General features: G+C 39.2%; 1 protein-coding gene across 7 annotated transcripts in view; it reads right to left on the bottom strand.

The window, feature by feature from the left end:
• LOC114877023 (protein eva-1 homolog C) overlaps positions 1 to 19,795 on the bottom strand; it is a 223,931-nt gene that overhangs the window by 107,543 nt on the left and 96,593 nt on the right. The window contains exon 1 of one of the 7 annotated variants that reach the window (XM_029189104.2): positions 15,688 to 15,711. The exons of the other annotated variants lie outside the window; for them this stretch is intronic. The gene's annotated coding sequence lies outside the window, so the exon portion shown is untranslated. Of the gene's footprint in view, positions 1 to 15,687; positions 15,712 to 19,795 lie in introns of those variants that run through there. 7 annotated transcript variants of the gene reach the window in all.

The following is a 19,795-nucleotide window of genomic DNA, read 5'->3' as shown; positions in this document are numbered from 1 at the left end:
CAACACCGAGCCAGTCGAGTGTTTAGTTTGAATGTAAATCCGCGGACTGGTAAATTAAAATCACCCGATGATCCAAGCGGGGCAACCACGAAATTTCTCAACTTTAATCGTTCAGATTAAAAAGCTTTTATTCAGGCCACCGGTACTCGAATGCAAACAAGGTTGCACCGATTGCGACTTAAATTTCATAGCCTTCAGCGCTTTTTAATTAGCGATCGTCGCACGCTTTTAAGTTTATACGTCAACGATTAATTTCGCTAAACCGATGAAGATGTGGCTTTAACGACGTTAAAGGAAAACGTGGACGATGTTGGTAAATGACATTTTCATTAAAGCGTAATTTTAATTGCGGTTGGAAAAAATGTGTAATTAATTCTAGAGTTTTGAAATGGAACGCTTGAATTCTGAGAAAGTATAACATACTTGAAATGATTATAGGATTAAATTAATTACAGCAAAGGTGAAATGTGTAATCTTGACTGAATAAAAATTTTTTTCTAATGAACTCCAGAATGTAGAAAGTTCTCTGATATTTAAAATGAATGCGATCGATGAACTTTCTTTTTATGAAGACGAATACGTATTGCATAGGAGATAAGATCAAAGTTCGAGGAAAATTTAGCGTGTCCACGTGGCGTTAACTTCCGCCGAAGAACTCGCCGATAAATGGCGGGGAAACACGAGGAAACGAATATGAAATGGCCGATGGTGAAGTTGCGAGAGGAGTTCGATCCAACGTTTCGCTCGTTGCAGTTACAAGCTGAGCTTCGATAGCGTTGTTCCATTTTCAGAAATGGATTTGAATCGTCTGATCGTTGGCCGAAGTACGCGATATTCTATTCGTCGAGTCGGTTCGAAACTTCGTTTCAGGACTTTTCGCATGCACCAGTCGCGAAAGGTCGTTCGTAGAAACAAATAAAAGTTTCTCGTTGCTCGACTAGCTTTTCCGTGTTGACGATTAAATTTCTTATTCGGCTTTCGTCAGCGAATGGCAATCGGAAAATTCATGGCGAGGCTCGAAATTCAACAAGAGTTTGCAGAGATAGAAAGAATTCTGAATATATAAAATTAGAAAATTTTTCATTTGAAATCCTATCTCGATATTTGTATCAAAAACGAATATCCATTTATTTTGCAGAATATGGAGCAGATGTACTATCTGCGGCCATTAAAATGATTAATTTCTTTCTTCCACTTATTTTTCTGCTTCCGAATGTTTTTGACGGAGATAACTTAAAGTTACAAGTGAAACGGGACAGAATATCCTCGAACTATCCCGAGAGCAGAGGTGTTAATTAATTTTCCGACGAGAGGAAAAGGTAACAGAGGTATTATTAGTCATAGTTTCTGCAAGAAACTTTGTGTCTCTTCGCGGCCGTCAACGACGATGCTGATGAAAAATCTTAATGGAAGTTTTAATTGCTTCTCGAGCAAAGTAGCCGTTCGGGAAAAAATCATTCACCTTACTTTCCTTCAATTGTTCAGGAAAATGAGAACTCGACTATTTTTCACTTCTTTCCAAGTGAAAAAACAAGACGATTTATAATCAACGATAATTTGTACTATCTAAATTGGAGGATTATTTTGACTATAAATAATATAGAAAAGTAACCAGTTCAGTGGCATTTTCCTTCCAATATTTTATATTCATTTATTCCGAATCGCTAGCGTATCTTTCTACACTGTATATCTTGTATAAACTTTATGGAAGCTCCAATGTAAACGTCAAATATTTAAAGATTGCTCAAAATGTATTTCATAGAAATTTTAAAAGGCTGTCTCGGACGGTACAATATTTGTCTCATAAAACTCCAACAATGGTTCTCTATATATAATCTTGACACTTTTCTGACAATAAAAGAAATTAGAGGACAGAGGTACCAAAACCTTTCTGATACTCCCTTGACATTTAACACTTTATGGGATGTCTGAACCATAAATTACTATGAAAGAAATATCTATTTCCATCAAGTTTTGTCGTATCGAACCATTAATTTTCGTGAATTTTCCCTGACGATTTCGTCAATTTATTACACCCTGATTTTCATAAATGTATCTAAAATTTCTTTCGTCTCCGACAAATTTTCTGTTGCCGTTGCATTTCACCAAGCTCCAACGTTTTAGGAACACTTAGCAGTTGAAGAAAATTGTGTTTGCATGCGCTTCAGCTTGCTCTCAACTCTTTGGAAAATGTTTCTCGCAAAGATTATCGAGTTTCTCGCGCTGAAGTTGAAGCGGAGCTTCATTTTTACTCCGCTGCAATCCGTTCCAAGTTTTTTTCGCAGAAACGAAAATTCAGAAAGTCGAGTGAGGATTAAATGTCGTTAATGTTAAATGACACGAATTTATCTCAAAAAGATAGAGAGGATGAAAATTCGACTCGGAGAAATAAGGAAAGAAACATCAATTAGAGTTCACCATTACGATCGTCATTAATTAGAACCTTCAATCATCTACTCTATTGTTCATCCACGCATCTAATCATAAGCTGAAGTCATCGGCACATAGTCAATCTCTAATCAGGCGAGAAAGCACCACTGTAATAAGCTGAATGCAAAATGGAACGCCCATGTGACATGTAGAGCCGATTTGATGGTGTTCCAGATCCATCGATCGAGTATTTATCTTGAAAAGTCCTAGTAATCTTCCTATGGAACTCAAAACCATTTGTTCACATGTTTCGATAAGAGGATCCAAAAATTATTTAACACTTTTGGCAAATTACACTTGCAATAATTTACAGCGATTACTTTTCATAATTATCCAACTCGGTAATCGCAATTTTAACATCAGAAATGAAAAATAGCGCCCCTCTGTCTGAGAGTATATCATCGTAAACTAGCAAATTTGAGTAATGTACCATCTTTCAGTGTAAAAGTGTAGACACACGAGTGCAATGTGATTCGTCGATGAAATGACTCGTATAATTTTCATGCGCTGCTTAACGATTCGGTGGTCGCGGCTCCCTGGAATAAAGCAGATGAACGTGGATCGATGAACGTGAGGCGAATGACGAAGGATCGTGTCGTTAGATGAAAACGTTTTCAAGTTTCCGCCCAGTTGTGTCGTTCTTTTTGTCTCGCCTTCTCTGTCTCTCACGCTTTGTTCATTTCACTGCATTCATACTCGTTTTCCCTCCTTCTTTCCCTCTTTCTTTCACCCACGCCCATTCAGTTCATTCCCCCTGGTCGTGCTTCACGTTCGCTTTTCTCCGTTGCCTGCAGCAGCGAGCTGCAATTTTTCTACATTTTGTTTTCATTTTTCTCCGCCCCATAACGAACAGCATTACAGGTGATTCTGAGATATTTGCTCGAATGATTTGCAGCCTTCGAACAAAATCGCGAAACGTTTCGACGCTGATTAAGGAAACCTCCACGGTTAACGAGATTCCCGAATACCTTCATCGACATTTTACTCTTTTTTCTCTCTCTCTCTCTTTTTCACGTTTCTTCATTCTAGTCGAATCTGTTCTCTCGGTTCTTTTCTTTGTGCTTGCTCATACCGTGGCCGAACGCGCGTAATTAAAATCTCCTCTGTTTCGATAAAAAAACCTCGAGCTCTTGGGGTTTCTAGCCAAATCGTACCGATTCGATGACTCTTGGGGATCGATCGATTCGAGTGTACTTTCACGAGTACTTTGAAATTTGTTTAAGAGAAGGAGCATGCAATTTTCAATAGTTTTTCAGGTACAATGTTTACAGGAGTTTCCAATTAAGTTTCCTAATAGTTTCGAGTTACTGTACTTTTCTCTTAACGGGAACTTCCTCGAAGACCGAACTTGGTAAACGATATTTACGTTTACATAAGTATTGCGGCGAGAGATAAGATTTTCTAAACTAATTTTATCGTAAGTTCCTGTATTATTTGAACGGATGCATTGGTTAACAATAGATCAATAACAATTTGTCCTCGTAATGGATCGTCTCATAAAAAAGGATCGACAAATTGTCCAGGTTGAAAAAGCATTCTGGCATCGAACAGGAAGCATAAAGTTTCAACAAATAGAAGGAAACAACTCGGGGGGTGGCATCGAACAACACGTTTTAGAGGGTGTTTTTTGCTCGACGTCAAACATCCGTGAACGGAAGAGTCAGGCACGAGCCAAGCTTCCCGAAGGAAACTCGATATGCATATTTCCCGTGGGCTCGAAGCCGTACCACTGCAAGCGACCTTGTTCTCCACCATTTTTTGCACCATCCCACGGGAACCATCCAGCTGGTACATTCGTAAAAACATGCATACGCGAGCCTTAAGGAACGCTTGTTTATGCGAGTTCTAATTTCATCTAGCGACGTAATTAGTATCTACAGGCTACGGAGAAAACGAAACTCGTTATCAATGCAATCGAACGCGATCTAGAAACTCTTCACTTTTTCGCGAAGAACCAAATGGAGGGAATGGAAATTGAAATGAGATTCGATAAATGACGTGCACGAGCTAATAACTCGCACGAGACTTCGAAGTTTTCCTTCGACTTCGATAAAGTTTATCAGAAGTTTTAATTAGAGGAAAGAATCGAACCTCGAGATCGGTTCGCTTCGAGGCTGGCATGAAATACCTGTCGCAAGTTCAATTTTAATTTTATTTCAATTAGGATCGTTAACTTTTCTTTACTCTTTGACAAACTTGGATCGTACTGATGGTACAAATATTTTTCTGAATAAATTCCTTCGCGAACAAAGCGGGTGGAAGAAATTCCTGTCACGGAAACATCGATGGTCAAATGAAATAATCGAAGGCTCGGTGTCGTGACAATGGCCAGCCAGGAACTAAAGTGAATCCACCTGGTAATTCGTGTCTACCTGACGAGTAAATGCGCTTGAAATCGCCGTGAACGAGCACGAACGAAGGTGTGGCTGAGATCCGGGCCAATTAGTTGATGAACAGGGAGCGGTCGAAAAGGGATGAACGCGTTGGCCAGACGGACAGGACGCTCCCAAACGAGAGGGAGGACGAAAACGAAGCCAATGACTCGAGTCCGACGACACGAAGATTGCCACCAACTGATTGAACTAACGTGCCCGAGGCTCGCTAATCTTTTCTTCAACGACACGCGAATTCGACCGGTCCATCCCCGTTCCTTTTATTTACGACCGATTTCACGCTAAATCCGACTACTATCGTTAGGGATCGATTTCCTTTAAACGAACAGGGGAATGGCCTGATTATTGACCGACCGATTGGCAGACGTTAAGTAAAATTGATCAGGTGTGATTTTACGACGGTGTACATTGGGATCGTTTCATTAACACGAAGGGTGGATTTTGGAGGATGATTGGTTTGCTTTCAGCCAGTTTTAGGGGTGTTTGACTAATTGTCTAACAGGGGTTTAAATTAACACACGGATAATGTTAAATAAGATTCGTGAAAATCGATGGTTTATCTGTATCACGGAAATAAATATCATGGTTCAACGTCCTCGGAAAATTTGGCATGGGTCGAGTTTAAACACAGATCGATCGATATCGTGTCGGCGGTCAGAGTTTATTAATCATTCATCCGGTAATTTGATTAGCTCGATAGACATCTTGCCTCTTCGAGTGGCTAATTATAGCCTCGGATGGCTTAAGCAGAGAAACTTTCTGATTAAATATTCATCCCCGCATCCCTGAATAAAAGCAGTGGCAGAAATAGCTTTCGTTTGTTACCCTTCCTATAATGTTTCATAAAAGTTTTTCCAGGAAAATATTTTTTTTTTTTTTAAACGCAGAACGTTGAAAAGCAGAGATTTTGTAAAACAAAACTATTCTTGCTATTATAATCGAGTTTCTATGAAATGGAACTAGGGGAACTATTTCGAGCTCGAGCAACATTTCGCGTTGGAAAAATACGCGGAAAATCGAGAAAAACCGGTGAAAAGCCAGAGTGCGATACGGTTATTTACCAAAATCCACGTCGATGGAGAGGTCGGTAAATAGCCGTAGCGCGGCAAGAACGGTAGAAAGGTCGATTTAATCTGATTCCGTTTGACTTTCGATGGAAAAAAAGCTGCTATTAGTTTTTCGTGTTCGCGACCGCGCTTTTCCGCCACTGAAATTATTTCGTCAAGCTCTGACGGGGAAATATAGAAATCAGTCTCCCCGAAAACAGTTGTAAAAATACAAAATAATTTTCCCTTGAAACGGGTTAACGCAAAAATCAGATCTTCCCAGAACAAGCTTCTAAACTCGAATTTACCTTCGCAAAGTAACAAACAGAAATCTGATAATTCACAAATGGCGAACGGCATCCCGCATGTCCAAGACCCGTTTAATTTTCCAATGACAAATTGACAAAATTGGCTAACAGGAAACAACAGACGCGGACCGCCGGCCACGCGGATAATAATCTGGCCAGAAATGCAAAGAGAGAGGCGCGGGATCAGCATTGGGTCGAGTCGCAAATTGGTCGGGCTGCGAATTAATTAACAAACCAACGCGTTACACGCTCGTCGGGCAAAGATACATGGTGAAGGGCCATAGATAAGCTGGCCGAGTGGAGCCGAAACGGTGGATCTTTTGCGAATTCCAAATTGGTTGATGACCAGTGAACAATGCGGTCGAAGTAATGCTTGGATTATGCGGCGCGACGCATTTCCTGTTCCCGCACACCGTTACACTCCCTCGACACGCGAATCGCTCGTTTACCATCGCAAATAGACCTCCATGATATTTTAGAGAGATTCGATGCTCGTTTGGCCGCGACCAAGTGGAAATTGCCCCGACTGTTAACCCGTAATTCGTCTTCTTTTTAGATTACGATCTAACATCGTATGATACGTGAATTAGAAATTAGCCCTTTGAATTCCTCTCTGAGAATTCCTTTGCAGTAGAACGCTGAACAGAAACAAGGTAGAATATTTGCCAACGAAATGAGATCGTACACGTCTCGGCGAGGACACAAAGCATCGTTCCGCCAAGATTTATTGGATGTAAAAAAGAAAGTAATTCTGTTCTCGTAATTTTACAACCTCCTCTTCCACATAGAGATGTAGAGGACGGGACGCATATGAAACGGGACATTATTTATCTCGCAGGACATATGGAAAATTCTCAAGCTAAGACTTACACCAGAAACATACAATTTTTCTGGAAATTTTTCCTTTATCCTTTAAAATTTTATATGAAATTAAACTACACGTCATATGCTATTTTTTGTATGAAAAATAAAACTTACGTGTTATTCTCCGAATGGTTACGATATATTAATTTATTGCATATCTAATTAAGCAGCAACTTTTTAATCTGCTTCGATCCACTTGATTTAATATTCTATTAAATTAACTAACGCGATTAGAAATAATTCCAGCAATTCAACTTTCAATTGTTTCTACTGTCTGAAAACAATCTTCAGCTTGGAACCAACCAAGATTTAACGTTATTAACCCAAGGAACAGATGGAGCACTTTCAGTGTTCTAATCACTTTCTGATCGGCTAACGAATGCGCGTTTGTCTCTGAGCACTAAACTACTTTAAGTGCTTCGAATCAGGTGAATGGGTATGCAATATTCTAAGCCTTCTTGTTAACTTTGCTAAGACCTTTAACGAACTCGGTTTTGAAATGCCGTACAAGTCTAAATCAAAGGCGTATAGAAGGGAGAACTTTGTTCTAATAGCATTAATAATCGAAGTTGGGCTAGAATCGAAGTCTAATTATAATAAATATTCGTATCAGGAATAGAATGATTAAATTATGAATCCTCGTGTTTAAAATTCACGTTAAAATGATAGGTAATGCAAAAGTCCTACCAATCAGGAAATACGCGAAAAATTGTTCGATTAAAACACGTAACACGTTCTCGGCGATAAATTTGAATTTTCGTGAAATCATTGTGAAACAGTGGCTGCGATCCAGTTAAAGTTCGAGGACGGAGGAGAGTTAAAAAAGGGGTAGCGTGCACGGAAAATCACGAATAGAATTTTAATCGTTTCCGTGTGCTTTTGAACGAAGAGCGGCAAACACAGGCAGGGATTGAAAGTTTTCGTCTTCTTTTCAACTACACGGAAGGTAGCTGAGAATTTCGTCGAACGAGAAGCAACAGCGTGGAAAGTTCGTATTCAACGGTAGAATCATTTCCCTGAATTTTAATCGCCCGAAGAAAAAGTTAACAATGTCAACTCGAATGGTGAAGCCGGTCGATTTGCACGATTCTCTTTCGAAGCTGCGTAACTTCGACAATGAATAATACAAATCCGGACGGAAGGTGACGGAAGAAAAATTCTCGCGATCTCGATCGACCACGGGTCTCGTAACGAGCTGCAGGAATTCCGTTAGAGCTTTGCATTAAGTTTACCTATCTATTCGCTGTTTCAATTTTAAAACAAATAAAGAAAATTTAATATAAAGTTAAATATTTTAGAAATCGAGAAACTGTAACTGTTCAATTTGATGTTGATAATATTATATGTTGATAATATTCTAAATTTGATAAATCGCTAAAGATTAATATGTCAACCAGGAATTACAATTGTATTTTATGCAGATTCGTCTCCTCATTTCGGACAGAGATGCCTTTTTCTCCTTCCATCTTTTCCACCCCTGTATATTGCCTCATAAACGTACATAAATTCGTATATTTGTATGAGTGAAAAACCAGATGCGAGTCTAAGGAGAAATATGGGACGTAACTTATCTCCACTGAATAAAAGAATTCTCTATAAAGTGGAGACAAATTAAACGAGCAGTAGCCAAGGGCAACGAAACCGTGCGGAACCAAGTATTATAGAATGAGAATGATTAATAACAGAGGAGAAATTTTCGCGGAAATTCTTATGGATCGAGGAGCTTAGTTTGTTTAGGTGAAAGAAATTTCTTTATGCCAGGTAACTAGCTAATAATTGCATAGAAGAGGGTAGAAAGAATAATGAATATTTAATAACCATGCCTTTGTAATTATACCATCATTAGTGAACCTCATTCATTAATGACCGTCAAAGTATTAAATTATTAAATAATCATATTTCTTGTAATTTAAGTACTTCAATTATCCCGAAATGATACAAAATTGCCCCATAAGGGTGAGGAGACTTTCAGAAATCCGGAATAAAAGGATTTATTCGAAAATAGTTGAAGTTCCATCGAAATACGAAGGCTTCGGTAATCCGCACAAACTTATCGCACATTTTCGGCACGAATTCTCGCGAAACTTGGCCAATTCAGGACGAACGAAAATCATCGGCAGTAAAACAAATTTATAGGAAAGAAGATAACGCGATGGTAGGCGACGAAGAAGGGTTACTTGGCACGATCCCTTTTATACCTGGCCAAGCCGCATCTTACAGAGACAATGGAAAACTTGGAAAAACACTCACGTTCCTCTTCTAATAAATTTGACTATAGAAAGGAGATTCTCATCACGGCTGCTTCGTATAGTTAAACTTCCAAAGGCTGGTGAATGGTTGCAGCTAGCAAAAAAAACGAGCCAGGTATCAGCGTCGAACAAGAAAAGCCTGATGAATTCGATGGAAACGGGAACAGGCCAATAAAAATTTGCAAAGAAAAACCTGCCCGATACGTAGGTGGTTGCAATGGAAACGTGTTCTTCGTGTGTGCACGATTTTTATCTCCTGTTCCACGACGAACAACGCTTCTCTATACCCCTTTTTTCTCTGCTCGCTTTCAGAACGCCGAGAAATATTTGTATTCTGCGAAGAATCTCTCGCGAACGTTTAATTAACTCTCAGAGATTGGATTTAGCATTCTGAAGTATCTAGAAAAATTAGTGACCCTAATAATAAACTTTTTGTTTCAACGATCAAAAAGTTCAAAGAATAAAAACATCCCCTTTTTGAAGAAACATTTTCCTCTTTTTATTTCGAAAAAATTTCACATTTTTCAAACTCTATCGCCACAACGTGAGAGATCAAAAGCCATATAACTTTGAATTTCATAATGGCTTTTGTCAACATAAAACAAATACTAAAAACCTTTGTTTTAACAGAAATTTCAGAAACAACAATGCACAAATGATTTTAGCGAAGTCTCCACTTTGCATAGAATATTATTTGATTTTTTTTTCAGAAAAGATTTACACATACACATTTTCTGCATGTAAATATAATCCATTATAGTTCAAGTAACGAGAACAATATTGCAAGAAAAGGAAACAGAAGAGAAACAGTGCTCAACGCTTCCATTCAATGAATTTCTAAACTTTCATGAGGCCAATTAAAAGTCGCGATAATCTAGCGCGACGTTCTCGTCCACGGTGCATTAAATTGCTCGCGCATTAATCGCGAATTTCGCCACAAAACCGTCCGCTCGACGCGGCCAACCCTCTCGTCCCGCTCTCAATGTTTAAAAAGGGGAATAATGTTAACGCTTCCGATCCCACAGGAGCAGCGCGAGACACGGATTAATGAAAAATCTGCTTTTTTTTTTAGGAAGAGCAGATTAACAGTCGGGGTTGTTGCACTCTTCATCGCAACGCTCGATATAACAAACCCCGTCGGGGATGAAAATGGTGATATGACGAGCGAACACGCGAATCGAGCGTGTTCCCTCACTATTCAAATAATTCCGCTTCATAGATAATAGCCACATGACGTTTTTATTGACTTTTTAATCTTTATTTTTCGTTCGAGTATAGAGATAATATCGTAGTTCTATGATGACCTCAATTTGCTGACACGAAATAAAAACTGTTCCGTCGGACACGAGCAACGGCGCTATTTTATTAGTTTTCCAACCGTTATTCGAGGGGTGTGTTTAATCCTAGACCGACCAGTGATGGCTAGCTACCGTTTGGAACCAGGATAATTAATTAACCGTGGTGTATCGCGCGATAAAAACCGAGTCCAGGCAATTTTCACCGAGCCAGCTGGAAAGGTGCGTGTCGACGTATTCCAGCCAGTTTTCAACTGCACTTTTTTTCCCGGCGTATATGCCGGTGTCGCTGTTAATTTGTTTTTGTTCACGAGAACAAGCTGTACTGCTGAATTATTTCTACGAACTGCGACCGATATTTCCTTCCCTCTCCAACGAATCGATACAGTGTGTAATTAAAACGCTTGGTTTCCTATTATTTACGATTAAACGAACCCTCTTGTATTTTTTTTGTCACCGATAAAAAGTATTGAATCACGGTTTCGTGTCACGATTCTTGGACAAAATGGTACCAGATTAATGAAATAGTTTCTTTTGAAACGGGAAATTTGTTAACACAGGTCTTTGTTATTACAAGATTTCCATATTTTGCATATTTTGATTGGGTAGATGAATCGAAACGAGCCTGTAATCGGCGTGCAAGGATTAATGGATTAAACCTTGCCCATCACGATTTTCCATGCTCCATTTTTACGCTGAACGCCCAAATGAATAATTCTTGTCGAACACGAAGAGTTTTTCTATGCATCGGGAAACAAAAGGAAGCGGCAAATGAACGATGCATGGATAAAAGCTGAGATTCTGATGGAGCACCGTAATCATGTCGCGCCTCGTATTTTCTCCTTTTATTTTTAATTAACAACGCGATGAAGCGTCACGGTTATAGGCGCAACCAGTTCAATATTGCACGATTTCATAAAAAATGAACGACGATATTCCACGAGTTGGGTGCCTTTTAATGGACCCGCTACGAGATAAATGGTAAAACAGGTTGATAAATATTTCTCTGTTATGTGACGTTTTTCCACTTTGGTGAGGTTCTTCGTTCATATTGCGAATTAATAAATTGTGCTTTTATGAATTGCTGAGTAAAGGTATTCAAATATCGACAATTTTATGGTTCATTACGGAAGGAATGGTTGTAATTTACTGTATCAAAATTTCTTCCAAATTTCAGCACTTTCGTACATTGCAATTAACTAAATTCGTTCATTTTCAGGTAGATGGTTCGAATCATTTTCAAAACCCTTAAAATCCTTTAAAAACAATCAACGATACGTTCAATTTAGCATAACGAACACTAAATAGCTGTTCAAGAGAATAATTAGCCCGGATATTTTAATGGTTGCATTATCTAGTATATTGCAGACACATTTGACCTGTTAAATCGTACGTGTGCTCAAAGAGTAACCCCGGTGTACCTGGTGTGAAATAGATCGTTGCATCCCCCTTGGCATCTGCTTCCATTATCGCGAAATATCGATATTCAATTAGGAAGGGAAAGGGTGTGAGAGTAGAATGAATGGAATCCGAGGATCCCAGTTATAAATTAGCTCATAAAGAGAATTTTGTAGAACCTAATCCATACAAGTAAAAAATTATATTCTTTTCACTGTTCTATTGTAATTAACTCTAATTCAAGCTTTTTGACACGAGCCAAATGCAAATTTCAAAATTCTAATTTCAATTATTAAATACATAACTGAGGATTATTGATAATAGATCATCGTCAGCGTCCATTTTATAAGCAGTCTCTTTGGAACGACACGATACTGATTTCGCAAGATAACGAGTGACGATTTGTTACGAGTTCGCTATCAAAAATTGAATGGATGGGAAGATTCGCTTCTCTCCTCCCGGCTCTTTGTGGTTCATCGATGCGATTTATCAACGGCTGTGCACGGCTTTTATATTCCGTCACAATTCATTACGCGATTGGAAAGTCGTTTTATATTGAGAGAGCTTGTTTCTATCTACCTGGTCACGTTTTCAGTTTAGCTTGGTCAGCTGGACACTCGAAACCATAGAGGCATGAGCTGGAAAAATATATTGTTCAAACATGGCTAGAGAATAGCCATTGTATCTGAAAAATGTTATAAATATGAAACAAACTGTTTGTGTACAGGTGGTACAAAGGTTCTATTGAATTTGGAAGAGGAAATGGGTCAAGCCAACTGTCGTATGATTTTGTACAGAAAATGCAAATCGAATGAAATATCATTTAACCATGGATTAGTTTAAATACAAATGTTTATATTTTGTATTAATGATTATAATTTTAAATTCAATTAAATTTTTAATGCAATTTCATAATATAGTATGCTTGCTGTACAATCTCAAATCGAACTGCACCGAAACAATTAATCCTGACACTGATTCGAACTCCCTTAAACTCGTCGTTATTTCATTCGCGTAGCAAAAACTCCGGGGGTTCGTTCGTTCCGCGATAAGATGGAACTTTTTAATAAAAGGTACGTGATCGAACGTCTCGAAAGTAGCAGCGAAACAAAGGGAGTAAAAAGTAGTTGAAGAGAGGGTCGCCGCGTTTGTGGATGCGAGACTTAAAATTCTCACTGGTCACGAACAACAGGAAGAAAACGAAGAAAAAAAGGAGGTAAATGTTCAACGAGGGTTTACGCTTGCCATCCTTCGTTCCTTCACGAATAATTAAAAGGGTTTCCTTCGACGCGGAAACTTAAAATGTAGCCCTTTATTCGAACCGCAAGGATACCTCCTCGCCCGACGAAAAACGAGAACAAAAAGATGGTGACGGAACTTTGTTCGCCTGATAAAATTGAGACTCTACCGTGGAATAAAAATGGTCAAAGGTTGCCCCGAAGCCAAGGCTGATTGTTCGGTTGCACCGGGACTAATACCAACCAACCATTTCCTCGGCTATCTAATGAGATTCATCCTATCTCGTCGATATTCCAGCGAATAATTTGCGGATTTAATTCACTTGAAATATCGTTTGAAATGAGACACAAAATATCACCATGAAATTTAAGTCGATTCATTCATAACCCTTTTCAAATAATTTGATAAGGGATGAAAATTTAATCATTTCACGAATAAGACTAATTATATTTCATCGATTGATTTGCTATTACAAATCGAACAGTTAAATTGCACCGATTCATTCGTGATCGTTACGCAACAAACTCCAAAGTTAAATTACTCGAAACGACAATCTCAATTAATCCAAGTTTCCTTCTTACGAATACAAAGTCTCGCGAAGTAAGTAGTTGGCGAGAGTTCGTATTATAACCGAGGCTGTTTCAGCCGAATCGCTAGCATGGCTACCTAAATCACGTAATTTGCTGCGACACAACAAATAGAGGGCCCCGAGTTATTAATTACCAAGCAAATTGCCTTAACCTAAGCAGCGATTATCCTAAGCGTGCGCGTTCAACGAGACAAGTTACAAGTAGAAGTTAATAAGAAACCTTCTCGTGTTCAACAGAAAGAAACTCATACTGGTTCATTTAATCGCTTACGATCGGTTTGCTCGACGTTCGAGTTCCCTTCAACTTTTCCTCCATGCGGTTTCAACTACTCTGCAAAACAATTCGCTTTGCCTCGCACGGAAAAGCCCAACTTACATCCGTCGTTCGTTTTCAGTCTACCTACGGGATAGCAAATACGCGATCCGTTTGCGCGACTTCTTCGAGCCACGCGGGCCGAGAATTTCAATGGAATTTCAGATTATTTCTTTGAAGACGCCCCATCGATTACTTGTCAATTTCATCGGCTCGGAGGATTTTCGACAGACGGTTTCCAACGAACGCCTTTAAAGCAGATTGCGGACTGTCACACGGATTTTCTTCTATTTTATAGAAAACTTTGAAGTCTCCATGCAAATTAAGAGAAATAGGATTCTGTGAAACGTGCAGTCACGGAAGAATTAATACGCGATTCAAATTCCTTTTCGCGCGAAAGAAAGTAATGGGTGAAATATCTTAATCTTAACGAACTTATTCGGGAAGCTTTTCAATTCTACGGCCGGCTCGATTTCGACGATATCGGAAAAGCGACGAAATAAATTTTCCGACAACCATCCGTTTCGTTTCGTAGCGGTGCGACATCTAAAAACAACGTATCTTTGTGAAAAATACGGGGCTATAGTCGAAACGAATGCGACTGGTTGCACCGAGTGCAATAAGAGAAAAAAAAAATGTCTTATATTAGAAGCGACACGTTTATTCGTTGCACCCAGACGAATATTTCATATTGATTATATTTTTATTTCATACGCATTTGACACGTGGGACAAGTTTATTGGCTAGTTACACGAACTAGGTCATCTTTGAAATGGAAAAGAACTACTTTGGGGTTCGTGGTAAAAAAGCATTCTACCCTCGTTATTCCGTACCAGTTCGAACCACATCACAATTTCTTACCATATCTACCATGAAAATGATCGCCTATAAATATCAGGCTCGATTAACCGCATTAACCAGACGTTTCCCTATCTCACGTCGGTATCTGTGATTCCATGCAGGAAAACGCGAATGCAAAACACGCGACCGATTCTTCCGTGTTGCAATCTCCGCGCGACGCGGAATTTTAAACAGAAAGACTAAAGCAAAATAGCGGGGGCTTGAACAGAATTTACCGTGTGACGTGGATTGCGCGGGTCACATTCAAAATTCACGGGGAGGAAATCAAGGAGGAAAGAGAACGGAACAGAAATCGATAGAGATTCGCGTACGTTCAGGAAAAACAGATTGTTAGATCTAGATGCGAAATCGTAGCTGCTTTCATTGCACGAACGTGGTCGCGATTAGGACGAGATCTCAATCGAGCACACCGGAAATGGAACCTCCATCGAACTCGCGGATTCCGTTTCTTTCCTTTTTTTGTTACTTCTGTTTGTCTTTCGGCAAATTCCTTCGAGAGAATGCTTTCTCACGGTTGAATCCGACGGTGGTAGTTTAAATTGGAACAGACTATAACTTCTGTTTTTTTAACTCTCGAGTATCATGGTAGAGTGAAATTGAATCTACTACTTTTTTTTTACTCAGTGCTAGGTAACGGTATTAAAAAATAATTGCAGAAATTAATTATGCATGCGTAAGTTACGATATTCAATGTTTGCTTACATATACCGCCATCCTTGTGTCAATGCTCTCTCGAATTGTGTGGTAGGTAAAGATCACTTACCTGAAACAGAAAATAAATAAAATAAGTTAGTAAAATTCAAAGAATCATTTTCTTTCATTTGTTCTTAGGAGACCTATTTCTCAGCATGGAGAACAAGATACCAAGGGGTGAAAGTAATACTTTGAAGGTTGAATTTTATACACCGCCCTACTAACAAAGTTTCAACATTCCCGTTGAATATGGTTCCAACCAGCGAAGTAACGTTCCCCCGACAAATCGCCTTCCATATCCGTCCCGCAAAGATTAAAGATCTCCGATCCCGTGTGTGAAACCTACTTACATGATCGCGCGACATTAAGCCGCAAGGTAACCACGGAAGTTGGCCGTTCGGCCTGCGGACAAATCGAGACTATGGATCAATTAATCTAGCCACCTACTCGGAGTCGCGGCAATTTCAGGAGACAGGAAACGGCTGCATACAGCAGGGCTCGGTGTTTCCCAGTGATTAAGCAGGGAGAAATAAACCTGTCTTCGGAGCCATTGCGGGACATAACGGGCAGACAAGCTTCCTACTATAGTAGAAACCAGCTTGTGTCTCCCTGGGGTCTTCTTGCCTCGGGAGAAGAGCAGCAGAAGCGTAGACAGAGAGAGAGAGAGAGGGGAAGGGTGAAGGCTTCATAGGAGAACGGCTTGCAGCTGCATAATTCAGACCAGCTTCCAGTCGAAGTTCACGCGATAATGTTTGCTCGCATTGGGCTTCCTTAATGATAACAACCTCCGCACTGTTTCGCTTTGATCGAAATCGTATCTTAATTGTATATCGTCTACTCGAAACGTTACCCTTCCTACGATACCAGTTAATCAAGTATTACAACTCCATTTCGACGGAGAACTCGACAAGTGTCAATAAAAATTGTGATTATTAAAATAACAGATTTTCAGATCCAGATGGAATTTTCATTTAACCCTGACTAAATGATTTCCCATCCACTAGCGCGCGTCCCTGACTATTCCCATACCGATAACGAAAGGGTAAAAAATAGCGACGATAACGACCCGTTAATGGCAAAGACCGCCGCGGCGCGCCGTCGACGACGACGGCTATCGTCGCCGTCCGCTCACGCATGCGGAACGCACAGCTGACGGCTGTTCCTTTCTTTTTTCTTCTATGAACATTCTGTTCCAGGAATAACAAATCGTCTCTAAACACTATCGACGAAGGAACGTTCGATTTTTCGAGTTCGGTAATAAAACGAGTGTTATTTATCACGAGATAAAACTAGAAACTTCTGTCATGAATTGAAAAATTGAAGATAGATCGCAATGTGCTTAATGCATTATGTACCAAATCGAATTCATACATTATTTACGAAGACTTGGGTGTATTTTAAACTACGATCTTTCAGAACCCTTTCTTTGTCTCGTTAGAATTTACAATCGTTCGTCCTCTACTCTATATTCCTTGTATGTCCGTTGAAACTTCGATTCGTCTGATCACCGGACATCTAACGAGACGAACTTTCACAAACGATTCTCAAAATTGTCAACGAGAACGAAGGGACCGAAATTTCATTAGAAAATTTCGCGTTGAATGCATTAGCTTCTGTAGAAACTCTGTTTTCGTGTTCCATCGGATCTACCATTTTTCGAGCTTAGAGGCTTTCGGAAATGGAGCCATTTCTATTCCTTCTACGAATTTTTGAAATTCGAACGCATGTTCACGTTCCCGTTCCCGTATCCGCTGAAATTTTCAACCCCGTTCCAAGAAAATTCGCCCGAGCTGATCGAATCGTAGACGACAGCTGCTTGTATTAAGCTCGCGAAGAAAGAGTTCAGTTGCTACTGTGGCGGTTCCAAGAAGACTGCCATAAGTGTAACCATCGGGGAACAAAGAAGGTCGCCGGAAGATATTTTTGACTGCCTGACGTTTATCAGTCGTGCCGAAGACTGATGTACCAAATATCAGGGGCAAGAGAGTGTATTTAATGTGTTCTTGAACGAGTTGCGAAGTTTGCAGAAAGATAAGAAATGATAAGAGATGAACACGTATTACTTCATTTAAAATATTTTTGAAAAATTTGCTTCATAATAACTGTATCTAATTTTTTATATAAAATAATTTGAAATAAAAATACACGTATTCAAAATTTTCTACAATATTTTTATAGCAAACTTTCCTCGTTATTTTAGCTTAAAAAATATTATCTTCCTTTCTCTTTATTAATAATCAATAAACTATAACGTGTACTATGCAAATATAATAGCTTTAGTGCATATATATATATATTTTTTTCACCTCAACTTCGATTCCGTAACTTGCTAGAAAAATATGAAGCTATAACAGGAGCCGCCACTCCACTTTATTGGCCGTAGAATCGCGTAAATACGAAAGCCGCGACGTTCGAATATTTTCTTGAATATTTATACTCCAGAAGGGAGGATAGAGCGTCCGTACTTTCTACATTGTTGTTCACGCGATTCTGGAGAAAATACGCGCTCGTTTACAAGCAACGTGTTTGAATACTTCTAAAATCCCCTTGGCATTTGCGAGCTTTCGAACTGCCTGAAAACACTGCAAGTTCTTAAATAAAATGTGGTTTTACTGCGTCTTTATATGAAGGCGACATTCCGTTTCTCGGTGTAAATTTACAATATGAAAACTGCACGGAAAAAATTTCAGAAACGGTAGAAAAATTTTATTCCGCGAAGGTTGGATGGTTCAATAAAATAACAATTTCAATCTCTGTATTCTCTGATGTTTCAATACCTTAACATTTTTTCAGATTTTTATTTATCGATTCTAAATAAAAATTAAAAATCAATTCTTTTATTTTTCACGTTGGAAATGGCCAAAAGTTTATTACCGTTTAACAGAGATAGAAATAGATATGCATCTAGTATGGTGGCGATTTAAACGGACATGGTTTTCAACTTCGGTCACCGCAACATGTGCTGGTGTGTCTTATGCATTCGGCTGTCAGCTACATGAAAGTCTGTATGTCAGGGTAAAATCAGGTCAAATCGCTGAATCGATTTGTAATGAAACTCGGTTGGGAAATTTCGCGCGGATCCACGAAACTTGAAAATTATGCGCCACACATTTGAAATACACGTCCGAAGTTACACGATCGAACGTTTCTCACCGGAACGGACACCGAATATGCAGTAACTTTTCACTGACGAAACTACGTGCGATTTTCCCTGAGGTACTTCTTTCGTGCACTTTACGATTGGCAAAGAGTTTTCTCAATAATCTTCAATATAGATCCCTTTTATCGAAACAAAATTTCATTTTTTTGAAGAAGAAACGAGGCAAATTTTACTGGAAACTTAAATTACCGTATTTTTACTAAGTTTTCCAAAGAATTTTCACGGGACAAAATCGGTAGAAGAAGAATGACATACGTCCGAAATTCAGGGCGACCCAGAAGCGGGAAAAAACACACGTAAATACTTAAACTGATGACGGTTCCCGCTGTTTCCCGGAAGCGATTCAACCTTAGGTCCAGAAGAAGAACCCTCGCTAAGACAAACAACGATGCGGTTGTACGACGCTTTAAAGGGGTCTGCAGTCCCGTTTCTTCACGGTTTTCTTTCTCTTCGCAGCCACTCCGGTAAACAGTTTATCCTGATGCTTTTCTACTTAACACCAGAAATTGCTTTCCACGTGTAAACCGCTTCTTCAGCCCCCGGTGAGAAGGAAAAATATTTACGTACACGTATTTGTTGACACGTGTGGATGTTGCTCCAGTTACGAGGTAACTGGAATCTTTGCCACGCGTGTATCAGAGTTGAAAAATTAAAACACGGACTTTTCTCCCCTGACGAATAATATTGTTGCATGTGTTCCACGTGCGAGAAGAAAAAATATACGGTTCGAAATTAAACGTGTGAAAAACACTAAACTAGATACTTCATTATTGTACCGTGTAAAATGATATTTCCAACGTAAAGAATCAAAGATCAAAACCGAAGGATTCTGCTGTAGAACAACGATCGTAAAGCAAGAGCAAACGTTTTAAGCAAGCGGTAAACTAAAATATTTAAAGTTAAACAAGAGGGGCACGAAGCGTTCAAAGAGTATCGCAAGGCGTTTATACCGAAAGC

This window comes from Osmia bicornis, chromosome 13, assembly GCF_907164935.1.
Source record: "Osmia bicornis bicornis chromosome 13, iOsmBic2.1, whole genome shotgun sequence".
In the NCBI taxonomy this organism is placed as follows: Eukaryota; Metazoa; Arthropoda; class Insecta; order Hymenoptera; family Megachilidae; genus Osmia; species Osmia bicornis.
The sequence above is the reverse complement of the archived record's forward strand: the minus strand, read 5'-3'. Positions and strand labels throughout refer to the sequence as shown.